The 14,117-nt window shown below is 44.0% G+C and overlaps 2 protein-coding genes across 17 annotated transcripts in view; both read left to right on the plus strand.

Annotated features, from left to right (window-relative positions):
• The window catches only part of LOC137434292 (trafficking kinesin-binding protein 1), a 1,208,017-nt gene that overhangs the window by 843,585 nt on the left and 350,315 nt on the right, over positions 1-14,117 (plus strand). The window lies entirely within an intron of this gene.
• LOC137434291 (catenin beta-1) overlaps positions 1-14,117 on the plus strand; it is a 193,715-nt gene that overhangs the window by 11,414 nt on the left and 168,184 nt on the right. For 4 of the 16 annotated variants that reach the window (XM_078785245.1, XM_078785244.1, XM_068127167.2 and 1 more), the window contains one exon: positions 1,914-1,984. The exons of the other annotated variants lie outside the window; for them this stretch is intronic. The gene's annotated coding sequence lies outside the window, so the exon portion shown is untranslated. The remainder of the gene's footprint in view (positions 1-1,913; positions 1,985-14,117) is intronic. 16 annotated transcript variants of the gene reach the window in all.

Below are 14,117 nucleotides of genomic sequence, written 5' to 3' on the forward strand. Positions count from 1 at the left end.
AGTCAAAACTTTACATGGGATGTACTTACTTTTTCACGTGACTGTATATCACGGGCGGATCCAGAAAATCTTTAGGGGGGGTTCACTTGAGTATTCACAGGTCGCAATGTCTACCACCAAGCCTTATTCAAGTCAACGTATTCATCTTCTATTTTTTTCACTTGACAATATTTAGCTAAAAGATGTAAAATGTCATATAAAATGACAATATTTTCCAACAAATCTGAACACTGCGTATCAGGAATTAACACAGAGCTAGAGAAGAAAAGCAACGTGGCTTGGATTAATTGCTACTTGAAAGAAAAAGATGCACGTGATTGTCCAATGTCCATTGTCCAATGATATCTTGCACGACGATCATGTGACAGACTAGAAGGACACTTGGTAGGGAGCATACCTCCACCAGGTTGAACAGTTTACATTTTGTATCCCACTGATAAACCGGATCTGGATTAAAATCTAAACCAAAATCTAATCGGCTTCTTATTGTCGCCTAACCAACTCGTCCACCAAGTTTAGTTATAAAACGTCAAACGTATACCAATCAGAGCTGAAGATCTGCTCACATGATAGGGTGATGTGGTTACTTCTGATGTCATTACGGCGGTACAGCGGCTGACACCGCACACCGCCATTTTAATTCCAATTTCGTTCAGGCCAAACATTTCGTCAAACTCGTCATAGATCACAATCGCCATGCTCTACCTTCACGTTTTTCATTCAGTGTGAAACAAACAAATCGATTGTTAAAATGACCATCAAATATCGAAAGCATCCAACAATACGCTACGCATATGCCTTAGGCTTCAAGCCTCACCTTCAGACCGTTTTGGATAAATTAAGCCCAGGTTTCTTAACAGTAGTGTATCGTTTCAGTGGTATCGTTTTTGTAATAATAATAATAATAATATTGTAAATATAACCAAAACACTTTAATCCCAATGTCATGAATGGAAAGTTAATGGATTGAATCGGTGTATGGTTCATGAATCAATGATAAGCAGTGTAACCGCGTAAAAATATAATGATAACACTAATCCCTTCGTAGTGACTGCAAAGTTACTGGAGGTTAAAATATATCATCTTCTATATGTTAAAATTTTGTGGCCGGCCGTCACGCTGCGTCATTACTTCTATCTTCAACTGAAGTATCAAACAAGCCCAGCTATGCCACTGTTAGACTTTCGGTCTTGTTGCTGTGAAAGCATTGAGGCCTTCCTTCAGATCCAGGTTTTGTGTAAGTTAATGTTCAATTGGAAATGCCACAAATCCATTGAACCGATCCTGCATTATTCTGGACCGCAAGTAATTTTTGATCAGTTTGAATTTTGAGAAACTCCACTCCCCACTCACAACTCACAACCACTCCCCACTGGCAGTGGCACTAATATTCTTCAGGAAATAAATCCATTTGGAAATTCAGAAGACACATTGTTCTTGCAAATGAATTCCAATAATCCTCAGGGCATGGATCCCAAATCCATTCTTCTGGACAGAGCTTTTAGCTCATAGCATAATTCGACTGCATCAATGTCTGGAATCTCTGTGTGTTACAGCCATTTCAAACACGTTGTACTGGTGGAGTCTATCGTTTTTCTATTTCAGCCACCTTGCGGATGTTGTGCAGAATTTTGAACACGACACTGCGTTCCTCAAGCTGTTTAAGAATGTTCTTCCACCGATTGTATCGCAGAGTCCAATACCTGATTAAACATGCTATCTTTGAATTTCATTTCGGAATTGTTGTCATTTCGAGGACATTGCCTTCTGCCTCATAATGGAATTGTGTCGTTTTCTGACGACATTGAATTTTAGTGTAGGTGGAAAGCAGGCATCAATGTGCCAACTACCTTGAACTTTTCGGTGTCCATTTGTCTGTCCGATATTTTTAGAGATATATTTTTGTTTTCCAGCTGCTAATTTGCTCGAGAGTGATTGAAGTTAGTTGCCTGCAGCTTCTTCCTCGTCATATTCATTCCATACGGTATGTCATACCAAACCACTAGGCTGGACACAAATTAGAAGTTCAGCATTTTACCTGCAATACAGGAGGTTGGATGAACTGAGGGAGGAGATTGGTGTGCAGATGAGCTTGATGGGGACATTAGTGAAATGCCGACTGACATGGGCTGGACACATGGTGTGGATGGGGGAACAGAGAATGGCAAAGAGAGTGGATAAAGAGGTAGACTGTAGTGGTTACCTTATTCACATGTCGCGGTTACCTTATTCACTTGTCGCGGTTAACTTATCCGCATGTGACGGTTACCATTACGATGGGTTTGGCCTAACCCACGCACACGGGCTTTTGGTTGTGTCATCGTGACGCACGCGCGGCTGTTGGAGCCACGCCCTCTGAAGATGGTTCTTGGTTTTATATAAGCCGTTATGACTTCCGTTCGCGAGCAGTTGCTGGAGATTTCTGTACAATAAACAACCTTTTGTACCCAACGAAATGGCCTCTTCTTGTCGTCTTCGGCAACCGCTAAACTTGTGACCCCGTTGCCCCCGAACGTATTCGGGGGCCAAATGAACACGGCAGGATTGCGACCGCAATGTCTTCCACAAGACCTAAACTAGAACTGCCGGAGTTTTAGCAACGACGAGCGGCCATGTGGTTCGCGCATCGCGCTCGGTTCCTCCTCTACGACTAGAGGGGCGAACCAGCTCCGGGACCCTCCAAAGGAACACCGTTACGGGGCGTTGGCGGCACGGCTACTTCGTCGCCTTCGCGCACACAGGCCGAGTACTGCTGCTCGTCGCCTCCGCGCACACAGGCCAGGCACGGCTACTTCGTCGCCTTCGCGCACACAGGCCGAGTACTGCTGCTCGCCACTCCTACTACTGCTCCTACGGCGGATCCCGAGGCTGATGCTCCTGCAACTACAGCTACTACCGCTGCTCATCTCTTGCGCACGCACGGCTGCTTTGTTACCTTCGCGCGCACTGGAGCCTCGTTGTCTTCGCGCGCACCGCTGCTCGCCACTCCCGCAATTCCTACTGCTGCAACTACAACTGCTACCGCTGCTCAGCACCCGCGGCCCGGCTCTGTTCCACCCGCGGCCCGGCTCTGTTCCACCCGCGGCCCGGCTCTGTTCCACCCGCGAACTACGTACACGCCCGTGGCGTGCCTTCTGGGGGGGGGGGGGGGGGGGCGCATGTAGTGGTGACCTTATTCACATGTTGCGGTTACCTTATTCACTTGTCGCGGTTAACTTATCCGCATGTGACGGTCACCATTACGATGGGTTTGGCCTAACCCACGCACACGGGCTTTTGGTTGTGTCGTCGTGACGCACGCGCGGCTGTTGGAGCCACGCCCTCCGAAGAGGGTTCTTGGTTTTCCGTTACGCCGTTACGACTTCCGTTCGTGAGCAGTTGCTGAAGATTTCTGTACAATAAACAACCTTTTGTACCCAACGAAATGGCCTCTTCTTGTCGTCTTCGGCAACTGCTAAAAGACCATAGTTGAAATGGGAGGATTGGGTGAAGAGGGATTTCAGTAAGGTAGGAGTGATTGGAGAGTGGAGAGAGTTGGCTGAGGACAGAGGGGAGTGAAGGAGTATCGTGGTCAAGGCAGGGCAGGAGCATGGTACCATTGGAGCTCACCGATTATAAAAGGAAGAGGTGGAGAACAACAACAACATTTTGCTTCTGCCTGCAATTTAACACCATTGCTTCCAGTGAGATTACTGTCCTCTACAATTGAGAAGTTATTCGTACACTTCTCCAAGTTGATACCAGATTGCCTTCATTACTTCAAATTCACATCTCGCTGTCTGATGATATGGACCAACTTCTATCTACTCATCCCAACTCTCTCTTCCTCATATGTGGTGATTTCAACTGTCATCATGCCAGTTGGCTGGGTGTGGGTACCTCTCTCACCAGCCATGGCTCCTCAGCAAAGGACTTCTGCGACTCACTGGGACTGACACAATCTGTCAATTTCCCGACCCGGATCTCAGTCAACGGAACATCTTCTCTTCTGGACTTGGTTATGACTAACTTCCCTGAAAATGTCTGCTGCTCTTCTTCTGCTCCGATCGGATCATCTGATCATGTCCTTGTTAAAGTGGACATCTCTCTGACCATCCTCAGGGAGCCTGCTCAGCGTCGAGGAGTCTGGCATTTCACTCAGGCCAACTGGCACGGTCTTCAAGCAGCCATCAATCATCTGGACTGGTCTCCCATCTCTACCACCTCTGACATCAACTCGTCCTGGGAATTCTTCCAAAGTAAATTGCTCTCTCTCATGCACAGATTTATCCCATCTCGTCTTCAGTTGTCATACCCTTCCTCCCGTCCATGGTACACGGAATCTTGTGGTGAGGCTGTTGCCCAGAAACAACTTGCCTTCGTCTCCTGGAAAGCAAATCCAACTGAAGGAAATCTCATTTCCTTTCACAAAGCCCGAAACAAGTGTGTGTCCACCCTCAGGAGAGCCAGGAAACAATATCTCTCCGTTCTCAAGACCGAACTCTCTTATCTGTCTCCCTCTTCCAAATCCTGGTGGCGTCTGGTCAAATCCGTTTCTGGTGTTTGTTCCCCCTCCATCCCCTCCCTTACCTCAAACGGCTACACAGCTGACTCCGCACATGAAAAAGCTGAATGCCTCAACTCTGTGTTTGCCTCTAAATCTTGTGTCCCAAACCCATCCCTCTCTGTACCCACCATACCCAGTCGTACCCTGCTGCTCCTGGACTCCGTGTCCTTTCCTCCTGACAAGGTGGAAAAGTTTCTGTCAACCCTCGACTCTGATTCTGCAACTGGACCCGACGGCATCAGCCCACGGGTCCTAAAATCCTGCTCTGCTGCTCTATCTCACCCTCTCTCTGTTCTCTTCACCCTCTCTTTTGCTCAAGGTCAACTGCCATCTGCTTGGAAATCAGCCAACATCACCGCTTTGCACAAAAAAGGTGCAAAAACAGATCCTAGCAACTACAGACCAATCAGCCTTCTCCCAATTATCAGCAAAGTCATGGAATCCATCATTGCTTCGGATATGAAATCTTTCCTCTTCTCCAATGGCTTGATCTCTGATCATCAATTTGGTTTCAGACCAGGTCACTCTACTCTGGACATGCTGCTTCTGCTGTCTCAACAATGGATGGAGGTCCTCAATGCCAAACAGGAAATTAGAGCTGTCTCCCTCGACATATCACGTGCCTTCGACACGGTCTGGCACCCCGCTCTGCTCACCAAACTCTCCTCCTTTGGTATCCATGGAAATCTCCATGCATGGCTGGCGGACTTCCTCTCTAGTCGTCGTCAACGTGTGGCCCTGAATGGGTTTCTCTCATCTCCTCTTCCTGTTCAGGCTGGAGTTCCCCAAGGCAGTGTTCTGGGCCCCGTGCTTTTTCTGGTCTTCATCAATGATCTCTCTGACTCTCTCGAAAATCCTCTCTATCTCTTTGCTGATGACTCCACTCTCTGCCGCTCCATTCCTCTTCCCTCAGATCGGCAGTCTGCTGCCTCCTCACTCTCTGAAGACCTGGACAAAATCACAGACTGGTCAAACAAGTGGAACATGTCTTTCAATCCTGACAAATCTCACACTCTTACTATGTCTCTCCGAAAAGATCGACTGGACAACCCTCCCATCTACTTTCTCAACAATCCTCTCCAAGAAGTTCTGTCGCTCAAGATTTTGGGTCTCACTATCTGCCATGATCTTTCTTGGGAAAACCACATTTCCAAGCTGGCCTCCAAAGCCAGTCGCCGACTGGGCATCCTCCGTCGTGCGAAGTCCTTCCTCGGCACACCTGAGCTCCTCACCACATACAAGGCTTTCATCCGCAGCTCAATGGAATACTGTTCTCCCCTATGGGCCGGTGCTCCTGCCTCACACCTAGCTCGGCTTCACGCTGTTGAAACCAAAGCTTTCAGAATTATTGGAATCTCCCGCGATGAAGCTATCTCTGAGGGCCTTTCACTCACTCACCGCAGGCAGGTAGGTGGTCTTTCTGTCTTCTACCGACTCCTCTCCGGCCTTGCACCCCCAGCTCTCTCTGTGCTCTGTCCCCCAATTATTCCTACAGGTCGCACAAGATCTGCCAGCAACCCTCTGATGGTTAAACTGCCGAAATCTCGGCTCTCTGCTCACCTTCACTCTTTCATTCCTCTTTTCTCCCGCCTCTGGAACAAACTCCCTCACTCCCTTCAATCCCACTCCTCCCTCCAGGTCTTTAAAACAGCTGTTCACCACCATCTCTTATCTTCCCCCATCCAAAACCTTGATCTTTTCTACCCCCGCTAATTCACCCCAGATCCACCTTGTTTGAAATTCCAACTTCTTTCCTGGAAGTCCTGGCAGTGTCCATATGTTTTATACCTCTCCCACCGCCCCCTTCCCACGCCCCCGACCCCCCAAAGCCCTCGCCCTCTCTCAGATCTCTCGATGTCTCCATGTCTCTCGGTCCCTGCTCTCAAATGTTGTGTTTGTGTCCTTCCCCCTCTCTCCCCATCTTGTCTACCGCTCCCTATGTTATATGTTTTATGTGTCGGTTTGTCTTTCTGTGTGATTAATGTTCGCTCTTTCACGAGCCTCGATCTTGTATACAAAAAAAAAAAAAAAAAAAAAAAAAAATCGACTCTCCCATCTCGTTCCACTTAGGGTTTCAATGTAAGACGATTGATGTGTTCTTTAGGAACATCCCAACGATGTGTGAAAGCAGATAAAATGCATATGTGTTTGTATCAAGCTGAAAAATCCAACAGCTCCCATACAACAATTATCCGTCCATAGTTTAGCACCAAGTTAAGTAAATGGGAATTGCACGGAAGAAAAACAAAATCTTGTGGATTCAAGTCTCGTATTCGTTTTTTGTACTCCACTGTTTTTGCTTCTCATGCTGGACACGTTGTCATGGGCCTCTCCTCTCATGTTTGCAATGTCAAGTCCCAGCTCACAAAGTTTCCGCAGAAGTAATTCGGTCATTTCAGCCCCACTGGAAACTTCTAATTGCATGAATTCCAAAAAATGCTCTCGGATGTTTATGCTGCCTGGCAAATTACTGCAGGTTTCATTCACTGACACAAATCTAACTATCGGAGTCGTTTGCTCGATTTTACTTCTATCAGGTGTCCGATGCAAAATCACCGAGTATCTCTATTGCCAATAACTGGATGATCTCGTTTTCAATATTTTACCCAAGCAATGGTTGTGGATCTCTTGTGATATGATTCATTGGAATTTGAAAATTTCCTCGTTAGTTCCACAATTTTTCAAAATTTTCCGTTTTTGAGGTCGAACAGTTTATCTGACCTCCCACACATTGCTATGTTTTTTAGTGCCCAGTACTCTTAATAAGGCAATGAGTCTTTCCAACGCATTCTGTTAGTGCTGCACTTCTGCTTTAATAATGTGTTGATTTCCATCACCAATGGCCGTGTTGCTGTTTAGTCTTGTCGCCAGTTCTTTCCATTTCTGGAATGATTCCAGGTGGTCAGGATCTTTAGTAGGACCCGATGCGAGAGCACATTTTGCATTGGACAGGACTATTTTGCAGCAAAAGCAAAATGCTGCATTTTTGCTTGTTGGATAAACTGGCCAGGGCCTCCCTTCTTCTCTGTATGCCAACACTCACATGTAATGTTTAGCAGTGAATCTTCTGTTGCTGCTGTATTTATTAATAAATAGCTCCCAATGGGCTGAGGGCAACACTTGAGGATGAAGGTCAGACCTCTTCTGATTTTGGGGAACCCCTGGGATCTCCTCTGTTCTTCTGGGAGCCCCCATGAACTAAAAGCGATCGTGCGGGCTACTGTCTTGTACACATGTGACAAGTTTCAGAACAATCAACCAGGTGATATGGGAGGAGTAGCAAAAATAGCAAAAAGTTAACAAACCGGACAGTACAGTTTTCACGACCCATTTTACAAGTTCACCTCTTCAAGTTTCAAGATTAGATGACCTAAAAATCAACCCTTTCAATTGTTCCGGTCCTTTTGTATTAACAATCATACTAAAATATGCAATTTGGTGTCTGTCTATCTGTCTGAAGATTTTTGACTGCAATACATTTGGTCGTTACTTATCCAATCTCAACCAAACTTGACAGGAAGAATAAGGGTCACACAAGGAAGGTTGTAGCGAATTCATTCCCCCCCCACCCTCTCCTCTAGGGGTTTCCCCACCAATTTGGTTGCGTGTTGAGGTGTACATTCGTGTTCAGATAGCTTTATCGTGACGTTTTTTTTCCAAGGATGCTTCCAATAACAAAAGCATAATAACACCATTGTCCCCTTGATAATCGCTGTGTTAACGTTTATAAATAGCTTATCGTGGTGTTTCATGGGAGCACTGACCCCAACCAGAAGTAAAAATATTATAAATAACAAACACACACAATTACCTTTTTAAACAGTCGTTAATGCTGTTTAAAACTAAACTGAAAGAAATTTGGAGGAATCCCGAGATCCATGAGGCAGAGTTTACTTATGGAACTGAGCTAAGATCTACTGTAATCTATATATCCCATCAGGGTTATATAATACCGTGACCCTTCCTACCGCTAATGTGGCGTTTTTTGTGGCAGCCTTTTTAAAAAGCCTCTACTCCTGTTTAACACAAAACTGAAAGGGAAGAAACCCGGGGTGTGTTCAGTTACCAAGCAGCAAGCTAGCTCTTGCCAAGCCAGCCGTTCCTTATCAACAGTTTTGAATGGAGTGCTTGCTTGAATGCTTAAACCACTTGGTGAGCACTCTACAAGGAACTTGGTAAATTAACACACCCCTGACGTTCTTGAGGCTGGACTGTAGATCTACTGTAATCGAAATACCCCAAAGAGGAATGATCCTTCCTGCCGCCACATGGGTAACGGATATACTAGTCATACTAAAATATGCAATTTGTTGTCTGAGCGCAATACATTCAGCCGTTATTTATCCGTTATTTATCGTTATTTATCAACGATACTTGACAGGAGGACTAAGGTTCACATGATGGAGGTTGTAGCAACTTCATTTGCCCCTCCTCCTCTCCCCCTCCACCCTCCCCACCCCCATGCCCACCCCTCTCCCCAAGGGGGTTGTCTGCCTTTGGTGAAATCTGTGCTGAGGTGTATATCTGCGTTAAGATAGCTTATCGTAGCGTTTTTCCAAGGCCACACTGATCAGTTTACATTTTGTATCCCACTTGTAGGCCAGATCTGGATCTGGACCTGAACCAAAATCGAATTGGCTTGTTCTTCTCACCTAACCAACTCGTCCACCAAGTTTAGTCATAACTCCTCCACAACTTTTTGAAATACCATGCTATATATCGTTTATGGCCCTATCACTCAGTGGTGAAGAATCACATTAGAAAACGAAAAAATTATCTGATCCCGGATCAGGATTCGGATCTTCACCAAAATTTAATCAATTCTTTCTCGTCACACCCAATCTGTCCACCATGTTTCGTCCAAATCTGTCCTCAACGTTTTTAGATATCGTGCTAAATATCATTTTTTTCCCCCTATCTCTCAATGGTGAAGAATCACTTTTTAAAAATCTCAGATCCAGATCCGGATCTTCACCAAAATGTAATCAATTCTACCTGGTCACACACCTAAACTGTCCACCAAATTTCGTCCAAATCCATCCACAACCTTTTGAGATATCCTGTTCACAAACAGACAGACAGACAGACAGGGGTGAAAACGACCTCCATCCACCTTTGGTGGTGGAGGTAATGATAATAGTAGAATATATATATTATTACAAAACAACCCCCTCCACAAAGGAAGGAAACCCAACATTCTTTTGGCATTATATGCTAACGGACCCGAGCCTAGATCTACTGTAATCTATACAACCCACAAAGATAACATGACCCTTCCTGTCATTCCTGTAGGGAGTGGGTGTACTAGTTGGCTAAATTTACAGTCCACCTTAGACAATTTTGCAAAAACTTGTAAAACAGAAGCATATGACCTGTAACTTTCTGTTCTGTTTTCATTCACATTACTGTTCAAGTTATATTCTTTAACTACATCTTGATTGTCTGTTTCCATACTTTATTCCATTTGAGATGAAGATGAACTGATTTTTGATTGCCTCATCGTTCACGTCTGCAAACTGCTAACACTGTCCACAGGCACTGATTGACAAAAGGTTCGAATGTTTAGGATTTTTTCATCACTCTATAGGCCCTAAGCCTTTGTAACAAAGTGAAATGTAATATTAAATGATCCCTGAACTAATGCCTTAGTATGGAGGTGATTTAGCCCCCCCCCTGCCCCCCAAATTATTTGAAAAAAAAAAATTTTTGATTTCCAACAGGATGAGAACACATGGGGCGATGCCAGGTACCCTTGCTGGTATTTAATACATTTCAAGAGATTCATTTTGGCTTGATACAAAATCCTCGTTTTCATATTGTCTTTTCTCCTTTTCTCCTATTCTGCTACTTCCAACCATTATCTTCCATCTGAAAAGTGGAAAAGTGCTATTATATGCTGTATTTTGAAAAGTATATACTGAATTATATGTTTTAGATTTAGACATACATTCATAAAACCAACCTATGGTTTTAGGCTTATTAGCCAATTATGGGTGAGAGGTGTGATTGGGTCTTGATATTTATATGACTCGGTATTGTGATGACTGCTATTGGCATGTAGGGGAACCTGGGTAGGATTTGAAACAGCAAAGGCCTTACCATGTATCGCTTTTCTTGGCTGATCTATGTAGCTTTCTTTGGCTAGAAGAGCAGTGGGTTAATTCTAAAGATTCTAGCCACCTGGGGATAATTGATTCGGTGAGAGGTGATTGGGTGTTCCTTCCCATTATGGGTGAGACACCTGATTGGGTCTTGAACATTTATATGATAAATTTTAAGTTATCCGACCTTGGTGAAAGACTTTATAATGACGTTATTACTGCAGTGCAAAGATGCCAAGATCAAGTCCTGTCACCAAGCAGATGAAAATCAAAGCTAGCAACTAGTTTTGCCATTTCTGGGGCTCGTCAGGGCAACACATCGCTGTTCGATCCACTTAGTGACTTTTTTTTTCGGACATGTGAGCTGTTGCTGTCTGGTCCAGTTGCAGAATCAGAGTCAAGGGTAGCCAGAACCTTCTCCATCTTTTCAGGTGCAAAAGACAGAGTCGAGGAGCAGTTGGGTATGACTGGGTAGAGTGGCTACAGAGAGTGAATGAGTGGGTCGGGATACAATATTTGGAAGCAAACACATAAATGAGGCATTCGGCCTTCTCACGAGTGGTTGTCTGTGGTGCCATTTGAGGAGAGGGATAAGATGGAAGGCGAAGAATACTCCAGAGATAGACTTAACAAGGCACCGCCATGTTTTTAGAGGAGGGAGACAAGTTTGAAAGTTCAATCTTGAGGTTGGACAGATGTTTCTTTTTGGCTCTCTTGATAGTGGACACACACTTGTTGTGGGCTTTGTGCAATGAGGTGAGATTGCCTCCGGTTGGGTTTGATTTCCAGGAAGAGAACGCAAGTTATTTCAGAGCAACTGCCTCATCGCAACATTTGGTGTACAATAGGATAACTGAAGACAAGATAGGATGAATCTTTGCAAAAGAGAGAGCAGGTTTCTGTGGAAGAAATCCCTGGCTGAGTTAATACAAGGGGTAGAGAAAACCAGTCCTGAAGAAAGATGGCTGCTTACAGTCCGTGCCAATCTTTCTGCCTGAGTGAACTGCCATACTCACTGGCTTTGAGGCAGCTCTGTGAAAATTGCCAGGGAGATGTTGACTCTTGCAAGCATTTGATCAGAATTGGAGCAGAAGAAGAGCAGGAGACATTTGCAGGAAAGTTTGTTATCGCCAAGCCGAGAAGGGAGGATTTGCCATTTGGAGAAATCTGGGTCGGAAAGCTCAGATTGAGACAGTCCCATGGAGTCACAGAAGTCCTTTGCTGAAGTGCCATGGCTGGTGAGAGAGGTACCAAACACCCAGCCAATTTGCATGGTGACAATTGAAATGACTACATAAGAGGAAGAGAGTGTTGGGATGAATGGTTGAAAGTTGATCCGTGTTGTCTGAAAGAGACATGCAGATGGAGTCGTCACTGTTTTACAACACACAGACGAACAAGCGGTGGGAGCGGAGGGGAAGTCGCGGCCACAGGTAATCCTGGGGTTTGTGAGGTGTAATATTGGTACACGGGCAGTTTTTGATTGCTGTTGAAGGTCATGGATGAGCAAAATGATAGAGGGTGAAGAGGTTGTGGGGAACAGACTGATATCGGCATGCACAGGGAAAGGATCGGAGGAAAGGGTGGATCACAAGAGAGGGTATAGTCAGGTTCACTATGTCAATAAATTATATTTCGTTCAAAATCATGGTAGATTAGCAAACCTATACATTTTTGGAAAGGTTATAGCATAAGGAAACTAAAAATCAATGTTTACATTTGGAGAGATACCTGTATGGCGGCCATTTTGGATTTTCAAAATGGCCACTGTAAAATACATATTTTGTTCTATTTCTGCCTCTAATTACCCTAAAAACTTTTTAAAATATACTAAACCTATATTTTCAGGGACAAGGAATCCAATGAAAGTATCAAATTAGTGCTATGGGGAATGGTAAGACACGAATCAAAGGTTTTGAATTGCAAAATACTGTCTTTATATTCGCGATAAGTTGCATAATCAAATACATGTTATCATTTTGTACAGGCAGTTAATAACATCAAAATGTGTCACAATAATTCATATCACCAAACATACACAGGCAGTCAGCAAAATCATATATACACATGCAGTCAGTATAACTTCACATCTACACAGGCAGTCAATGACAAAATATACACAGGCAGTCAATGGCATCAAACATACACGATTACAGAATATGCCATTTAGAGTTCGTCATCACTGTCCTGTGTGTCGTATCCGACAATATAGTCCGCATCGTTTTCACAGTCCGTTCCACACAAGCAAAGGTCGGTCAAATTGATTGGCAAATCGAATTGGTCGAATGGTCGAATGGTCGAATGGTCGATCGAAACGATTGGTCGAATGGTCGAATGGTCGAATTGGTCGAATGGAATTGGTCGATTGGTCGAATTGGTCGAATCGAATTGGTCGGAATTGGCAAATGTAAACATTGATTTTCAGATTTTCCATGTAATAACGTTTCCAAAAATGTATAGGTTTGCTAATCTACCATGATTTTGAACGAAAAAACATAGTGAACCTGACTTGTAGGTGGAGTAATGAGTGAGAATGAAGATGAGCTGGTAGCAAACTGCAGCCTTGAAATTTTTGGACTGGAAAGTCGAGTAGACTGGGATGTAAATCCATAGGTACGATAGTGCAAGTGACCATGGAATCATGGATGTCGAACATCAGTATGTTAACTAGGTGGGTGTTATCAGATTAACTGATTTGGCGAGCTGGGGAAGGACAGAGGGTTAGAAGGGCAAAGTTCGCAAGACCAGAGGCGAGAGTATAAAAGTTTTCGTTTGCTCACTTGACAGATTAATTGATTATGTGTGGTTATTTGAGGTACGGCAGTGATTCCCTAAGATTTGGACTCTGCACCAATGAGAGTTGGGGTGTGGGAATGACACTCCACAAGTGCTATTCAAGTTTGCAATGAACAAATATTTTGTCGGCTCTAAGGAGTTCTAAGGAATTGAAGAGTTTGGCCCAATACTGAATGCCCATATTTACAAAAGTTCTGACAACCCCAATGTTGTTTTATTCCAAAAAGGACAAGAGTTTAGAAAATCCATCGATCACGTGACTTTATATTCCAGCTGAGACGTGGACGTTTTCCTTCTCCAGTGTTCAAGGCCGCACATATAAAACTGTATATGCAGTACCAGGACATTTAGTGAGGTGGCTTAATGATGGACCGTGAACAAAAACATCTTTTCTTTCACCAAAACACCACATATGCTTAAAATGAAATATAGATTAAAAAATTTTTTGGGATAGCCTGAAGGATCCTGTATGACGTCATCATCTGACAATTACCTCGTAAAACAAGCAAAATCATTTAATTAGATTATAAAATATGCATTGGTAAGATTTTTAAGTTCCTAAGTTTGTTTTTAAAGTCAATGAATTCAATGTTGATATCAAATTTTCAATTAGACCGATCATCGGGTGTTATGATGTCATTATGAAGTCATCATCTCTTAATTGTCCTAAAAAA

Source organism: Myxine glutinosa, chromosome 10 (genome assembly GCF_964187855.1).
Source record: "Myxine glutinosa chromosome 10, kmMyxGlut1.1, whole genome shotgun sequence".
In the NCBI taxonomy this organism is placed as follows: Eukaryota; Metazoa; Chordata; class Myxini; order Myxiniformes; family Myxinidae; genus Myxine; species Myxine glutinosa.